Below are 7,962 nucleotides of genomic sequence, written 5' to 3' on the forward strand. Positions count from 1 at the left end.
GGTTTAGATCATACCTTGATTGTTATGTAGCAATAACAATCTCAAATCCTTCTTGTAATGACTTTAGAAAGCTTAGAGTCACAAATGTCACTCCTCTAATGGTTCACAAACACCAAGAGCAAGAGGATGAAGAGGAGAAGAGAAGGAGGCTGCCCAAAACGTGTGGAAACCCTAATCAACAAGTTCACCACGTTTTTGGGGCATAAGGGTTCTTTAAATAGTGAGGCTATTAGGGTTATCTAATAAGGAAACCCTAATTTGGATGCTTAAGCCCTAAGCAACCCATGGACTCCTTCCTTAACAAGCCTTGGACGATTTCTAATGGGTTTCCCCATAGAATTCGTCCAACATTATTATATAAGGTAATCCATGGCCCAATTGTAATTATCTTATAATTACAATTCCAGTCCCTTAAGTTTAATTAATCTCTTTTAGCCACAAACTTAATTCTTATTAATTCTTGACTAATATTAATTAAACTATATGATTTCTCCTTTAATATATTATCCTCATAATATATTAATAAATCATATTTAATCCTTTCTTTTCATAATTCATCCTATCAAGTTGCTTTGGTGAAGGCAACCCAAAAGGACCATGCACCATCGGGTCAAGTACATACCAAAATAGTTATGAACTTAGACACTAATCCAAAAGTCTCCCACTTGGATAAGTCTAATAACTATTCTGCGTATGACTTCGCTTTCCAAAGTCGCTGTCAACTCTGATCTTATCAGATACGTGTGTCCTTTAGATAAGGGATCATATATTCATCCATTCTAGATATCATATAGACTGAGACATGGATCTAAATCATTCTCTCTGTCTATGTGTTGTTTCCCGAATTCAGATTTATGATGACTGACAACAGACTACAATTGAACACATCAATTTAGTCCCGGCTTGGCCAAGCACTTAGGTGCCATCACTAAATCATCGAGGGGCCCACATATATCGCTTTTATCCTACTTTGGATAAAAGGAACGGACAAACTTTGACTCAATGCTCGCTTGCACTCACTCACCAAATCACACACAACAATATGTTTTATAACACCAAGTTACTGGTGCGTTTACATATTATCAATGTGCAACCGATTCGCAAGATACAACTCACACATCTCGGTTTCAAGAATATAAGATATTATCGTCTCACCAATCACTTGTGATAAAATCCATGAAGTGATCCAAGTGAGCGTGGGTTTATTCCAATGCTCAAATCATATTCATAAGCACTCATGAATGTTGCAGCAAACATTTGCTTATGTCTAATAAACTTTAGACAATCCACACACCAATTCACGACAGTCTTCATTCATACCTACTCACAACATATGAACGACTGTTGTCCTTTCGAATAATTTGACTGTTCTCAACCAATTAAATTATTCAGGAAGTCAAAACATGCAAAGTGAAACACAAGAATAATACTAATCCCATATGGCCTCAAACCTTTGAGTATAAATAAAACACCTTTTATTTATCACCATATCGATTACTCATTATTTGTTGTTTCGGGTAATCAACTTCTTACTTGAATTATTACAACACTTGTCCCATGCTCTTAGCATGCACACAATGTTTTCCTATGGTTCTTACTTTGTGAAATAGATCAAATGAACACATTTCCAATCATACTCATTTCACAACTCCTAATCCTTTTCACAAGTGAAAGAATATAAAATTCTTGCCACTTGTGGAATATGTTAGATTCTAACATTTAATGCAATGACCCCTTTTGTAATGTCATAGCACAAAAGTCACAATGACTATTGCCAATGAATTACAAAGTCATCTATCGGAGATTGTTACAAGACAATTCCATAGATGTGATGTCTCTCACTCAAAGTACATTCCTTTGAACATCCTTTTGCATAAAAGTTTCTAATCTAGACATTGATTCTCAATATCCAATTTCCAATATGAAAACGTTTCCATATTTTCCATATGACAACTCAATCTTAATAGAATCTTTTCTAATCATAATAATGTCGATATGGTCCATCCAATACTATACTTTCAACTACTCACAAGCGACCAATCCTCGACGAACTTTGGATTGTCCTTTGATAGTTGTTTAATTATCTTAGTCAAAACCGATTCTTATCCTTTTTCCCTCTAAATGCGCTAGACATTTGAAAATTTTTAAAATGGTCGAATATTATATCATTTGCAATCGATCCTTTACCCGAAGCGTATAGGACACGATGCATAATGTCTTACATAAAGATCTGATACTTTATCAATCTTTTGCCATAATATTTTATGTGCTACGTTCTCACAATTCGAAATATGAAGAGGAATGCCGTAATCATAATCGAAATTTAAGAACACACTATGTATCCTTGACTAAATTTATTAACATTTCACAATCTAAGCCTTTATATTTGAAACGAAGCATAATATTATCTCCCTTAATTATTTACAAAACAACTTTAAATCCCTTACGACTTTGCAAGGTATAACTCTTGTTTTTCTTTAATTAATATTGCTAACTTGCAATACTTGCCTTAATAATCATACAATCATAACATTTATGCTCCCATTATTACGATGATTATTACAAAACATAACATTTATGCTCCCATTAGCTTTGACATGTATTCAGAAACAACTTAACTTTCAGAAAAACAATGTCTATTGAATTTCTTTAAGTTTATATTTCTAATACCCAATGCTTTGATAATCTTTTATCAAGGCTTTTTAAACTTATACACCTTTTCCTTAGATAGTTTATATGTGTATCTTAAATTTTTTTTGACTAATTGCCAAATCTCATAATTTGAATCATGGAAAGGGATACCGTAACCATAGGTTGTAAACCTCTTCGATAGGTTGTAAACCTCTACTCGTGTGCTAGTGATGATTGATAAGGTTTATTCTTGATTTGTTCTTGAAACCTTTCAAGACCATTAAGACTCCCACTGACTCCTTGACATATAAGATTCTTTTGTCAATAAACATTTCTTGACAAACAAATATTCAAGAGTTAGTGTAGCCTTTATCATGACAAAACATTTCATAAAATTGGTCCTAGTTGGTCTTTGTCTTATCCAAGACACCACAACTTTCTAATTTCAAATGTGCCAGAATAGGAAAGCCTTTTTCCAAATTCTATATTTGATGAATGTTATAAACCTTCATAAGACTTGACACTCAATGTTACAATCTTAACTCTAAGACTTGTTTTGGAATGAAGTATGATTGACTTCTTGATTTAACCATTTCTTCAATTCTTGATTCCTCTTCTTATACATACACTTGTACTAAGACTTATTTATTGGATCAATATGGTTCTTAATCATTAAGACATATCATAAAGTATAAAAGGTACTCTCCCTTCTTCTTAGAATAGAGAAACTTTTATCTTTCCGCCTACTTGATTCTTTTCTTCGTTCTGCCATTGATTTAAATCTTTTTCAATCAATTCAGAATTACACTTAATCTTATAAGTATAATCATATTTACTAATCCTTTAGTAAATCATGATGAATATCTTTGTTACCCTTGTGGTGGACTTGATCAACACACAACTTTGTGTACTCGATCTCATAGTCCTTCATTTGACACTTTGTCAACGAATTAGTCTAATTTCCAAATATGAAATTTCTCATTTATCGTGCAACCAAGTTGCATGATTCCAAGTTTCTGTCCAATTGAAACTTGGGCGATGAGAAACTCTCCCTATTTGGTAAATTCTTGACATTTCCACTATTAACATAATTAAGAATCTTATCCATTCGTTGTAGAAATATGCAAACATCAATTTTTCATAACGATTTCATTGCAAATAAATAAATAAATAAATAAATAAATAAGTCAAATCAAATTTTATTTTATTCATAAAAGCAGCGGAAAACATAATGCAAAATCAACTGAAAAACTATGTAGTCAAATATTCCTAACAACTCTATCATAACTCTCTAAGCTTAAAATCTAATCTTCAAGTCCATGCGATCGAGATCCATTTCTTTGTGATTAGACTTATTTTGCTTTTTCATCAAGCTTCCTCTCTTTTCACTGATCCTGCAAAACATTCAAATGCAATCTTATCACATTATGTATTAAGAATCAATGAATAGGAACTTAATGGAGTTAGATAGTGGATTTTACCTGAAGCATAGCCATACTCTTTGACTCTCCCATCTTCTGGATTCTTCAGGCTCTTAGGGCAGACTTGTATCCAATGCCCTTTCTCTTGGTAGCAAACGCAGGTCGGTTCTCCTAGAACGTCCTCGGAAGCATGGTTGGTTGACTTTCCCAACAAATACGCTCCATTGCTTTACCAAATCATTTCTGATTCAACAACAATGAGCATGTAAGTTAGGTCAATGAGGTTATCGTCATGATCCATCATATAATACTTTCTTTTGAACTCATTATATGATTCAGGAAGTGACTGCAGAACCTAGTTCACAGCCAACTTATCAGGGAATGACGCACCCAACATTATCAACCTATCGATGTGTGATTTCATTCCTAGAACGTGGGCACACACGGGTTTACCATCTTCATGTTTCATTTCCAATAGGGCTTTAGTGACATTGAACCTTTCAATTCTTCGATCTTGTGGGTTAGGGAGAATAATTAAAGGAGGTGGAGGAAGTGAAGCATGATTTCTTGTTCCTCGATCGAATCGTGGAATATCATCTTCATGTGGAATGCTTGTTCCACGGGATTTGGGAAGACCATAGTTGTCGTACATTGACATCTACAAAACGGGAGAAAAATAAATTCAAGTTAGTTGATAGATTGAGTCCTTAATAAATCACCCAAATAAGATATTAAGGCTAGGACCCAACACAATACACTACAACCTAGAAAAGGGATGCCGTAATCTAGTTGCAGAATATTTGAAGGTAAGTGAATGGCGATTCACTAATTTCCACCATGAAAAACAAAAAGGAATTTTAAGTTTTAAATTTATGAAAACTCCTAGATACTTTGAGATTCATTGAACTTTTCAATGGCATGTTTAAATCTCGATATGCCCCTCTAGTTTGTGACTGGGATGCCGAGGATCACAAAGCGGGTGTGAATAACCATGCAAACTTACATGGTGCCCCCACATGTTATAGTCACCTATTCGATATGCCGGTAAACCACACACACTCCACCGAACTATGAAAAACATTGAGTCACCCTTTGCCACCTTTGCTTAGAACCATTTAGTGTGCCGGTTAACCACACACGCTCCACTAACGTCTTCGCAAGGGAACAAAGTGTAATTTCATGGAATTGCATCAATTCAGTTTTGCCTAAAGTAACTAAGATTGGGAATTTGTAAAAACATTTAGTTACTTTTGTACTTCATTATACTTATAATGGAAGGTTCTGTCCCATCCTACCCGTTCGGCTAACGACCCTCCACTAGTCAAGAGTGCGGTGGGTAAGAGTGGATACCCATTCAATCGCCATTTTATAGGCAATTTCCTTAAACACCCCTTATAGACCAGCTTCGTGAATGAGGCCTACTAACGGTAAGACTGAATTTTACTCATATATATATATATATATATATATATATATATATATATATATATATATATATATATATATAATGTTAAACTTTTAATGTTATATATAGTATAGGGTGTATTTTACACTTTTAAAATACTAGGTGGTTAGATTTAACAATTATACTTTTAATTCAATTAAATTGTAAACCAAAACTTTATGGATTTATTAAACCTCTTTTAATTATACACCTTAATTAATTAATAAAACCATAAGGGTGTGATTTGAACTTTTCAAAACAATGTTAGGGTTTTAGAATTTAACATTCCTAAATTAAACTTTTAATCAACTTTTAAATTCAAAAACGTGAGGGCAAGTTTTGAAACATTTGAAAACATTAGGGTTTAGAATTTAAATATACATCAAAATTAAACTTTTAATCAAAATTTAAATTCCAAAACTTGAGGGCAAGTTTTGAAACCTTTTCAAAACATTAGGGTTTCAACTATTTAAATTTCAAAACAAAACTTTTGAGTTCAAATTTAAACTATAAAATCTAAAGGGGAACATTGAAACTTTTCATAACACAAGGATCAAATAACAAATAATATAAATTAAACAATTAATCTTATCATTATCTATATTTGGCCTAATTTCAATTTCTTGCAAAATAAGTTACCCAATTAATACAAATAATCAAACTTTATCATATAAGGAAGTTATTATCTAATCAATTGGTAATTATCTTTTGTTTAATCAAGGATATACTCACAAGTATGTATAAAATCAAATTTTAATGATCTAAAACAGATAAGGCAAGTATCCATGAGTAAAACAACAAGAAATCCCGAAATCCCCTCTTTCTGACGCTCGAACTCGCCGAGTACCACACTGGACTCGCCGAGTTGAGGCCTACTCGCTGAGTACACTGTGGTACTCGCCGAGTTCATCAGACAGAATGTCCAAAAAACGATTTTGCAACTTGAATAAACACACAATGCATCAATACAATAGAAACCAATCAAGGCTTTGATACCACTAATGGGTTTTATCCATAAGAACATCCTATGTGCTCATACAAACCCTAATGCTTGGATCTAGGTTTCTCTATTGTACATGCAAGTTATCCAAGACTATAAACCCTAGATCTAGTATATGATAATCAATATAACATATAAATTAGGGTTTAGATCATACCTTGATTGTTATGTAGCAATAACAATCTCAAATCCTCCTTGTAATGACTTTAGAAAGCTTAGAGTCACAAATGTCACTCCTCTAATGGTTCACAAACACCAAGAGCAAGAGGATGAAGAGGAGAAGAGAAGGAGGCTGCCCAAAACGTGTGGAAACACTAATCAACAAGTTCACCATGTTTTTGGGGGCATAAGGGTTCTTTAAATAGTGAGGCTATTAGGGTTATCTAACAAGGAAACCCTAATTTGGATGCTTAAGCCCTAAGCAACCCATGGACTCCTTCCTTAACAAGCCTTGGATGATTTCTAATGGGTTTCCCCATAGAATTCGTCCAACCTTATAATATAAGGTAATCCATGGCCCAATTGTAATTATCTTATAATTACAATTCCAGTCCCTTAAGTTTAATTAATCTCTTTTAGCCACAAACTTAATTCTTATTAATTCTTGACTAATATTAACTAAACTATATGATTTCTCCTTTAATATATTATCCTCATAATATATTAATAAATCATATTTAATCCTTTCTCTTCATAATTCATCCTATCAAGTTGCTTTGGTGAAGGCAATCCAAAAGGACCATGCACCATCGGGTCATGTACATACCAAAATAGTTATGGACTTAGACACTAATCCAACACTAGAGTGCATTAAATTCCCTGTTCTTGAGTGTTTAGTGAAGTCATCTTGTCCCAAACGCTAGCCCTAAAGTGTAAAATGCCTAGATCTCTTTGGATTCACGTAAAGTTTGCCACTTTACGTGATGGATGGGTTGTAGAAGGGTAGATCTACGTTTTGGATCAATTGCATGGCCTGGAAGGCTTCTGTATGGGTTAAGATCTAGAGGCACTCGACGAGTCACAAAGGCGTACTCGGCGAGTTGCTTGAAGATGGACTGGAACTCGGCGAGTTGGAAGAACAACTTGGTGAGTAGGTTGAAGATGGCCTTGCACTCGGCGAGTCTGTTCTTGGACTCGGCGAGTCTAGTCGTGAGGTCCTAACCTTTCTTCTGGTTGAGCTGTGAATCGGTGAGTCAAGGGATGACTCGGTGAGTCGAGTGTGAAAGGACTCAGAGTTGTTGGACTCGACGAGTCATCGGGTTGACTCGACGAGTAGAGTCAGTCAGGGGTTGACTTTGACTGTGACTTTGACCAAGGGTTGACCAGTTGACTTCCAGGGCAATTTTTGGTAATTGTTGGATATTGTTTTGAGTTTAGAGTTTTGGTGTTGGCCAGTGTTGGAGATCGTATCAGTGGTCGGAGCAGCTTGGGTTTATCTGTTCAGTCGGCAGTTACGAGGTGAGTTA

This window comes from Lactuca serriola, chromosome 2, assembly GCF_051521515.1.
Source record: "Lactuca serriola cultivar US96UC23 chromosome 2, Lser_US96UC23_V15, whole genome shotgun sequence".
Classification (NCBI taxonomy): Eukaryota; Viridiplantae; Streptophyta; class Magnoliopsida; order Asterales; family Asteraceae; genus Lactuca; species Lactuca serriola.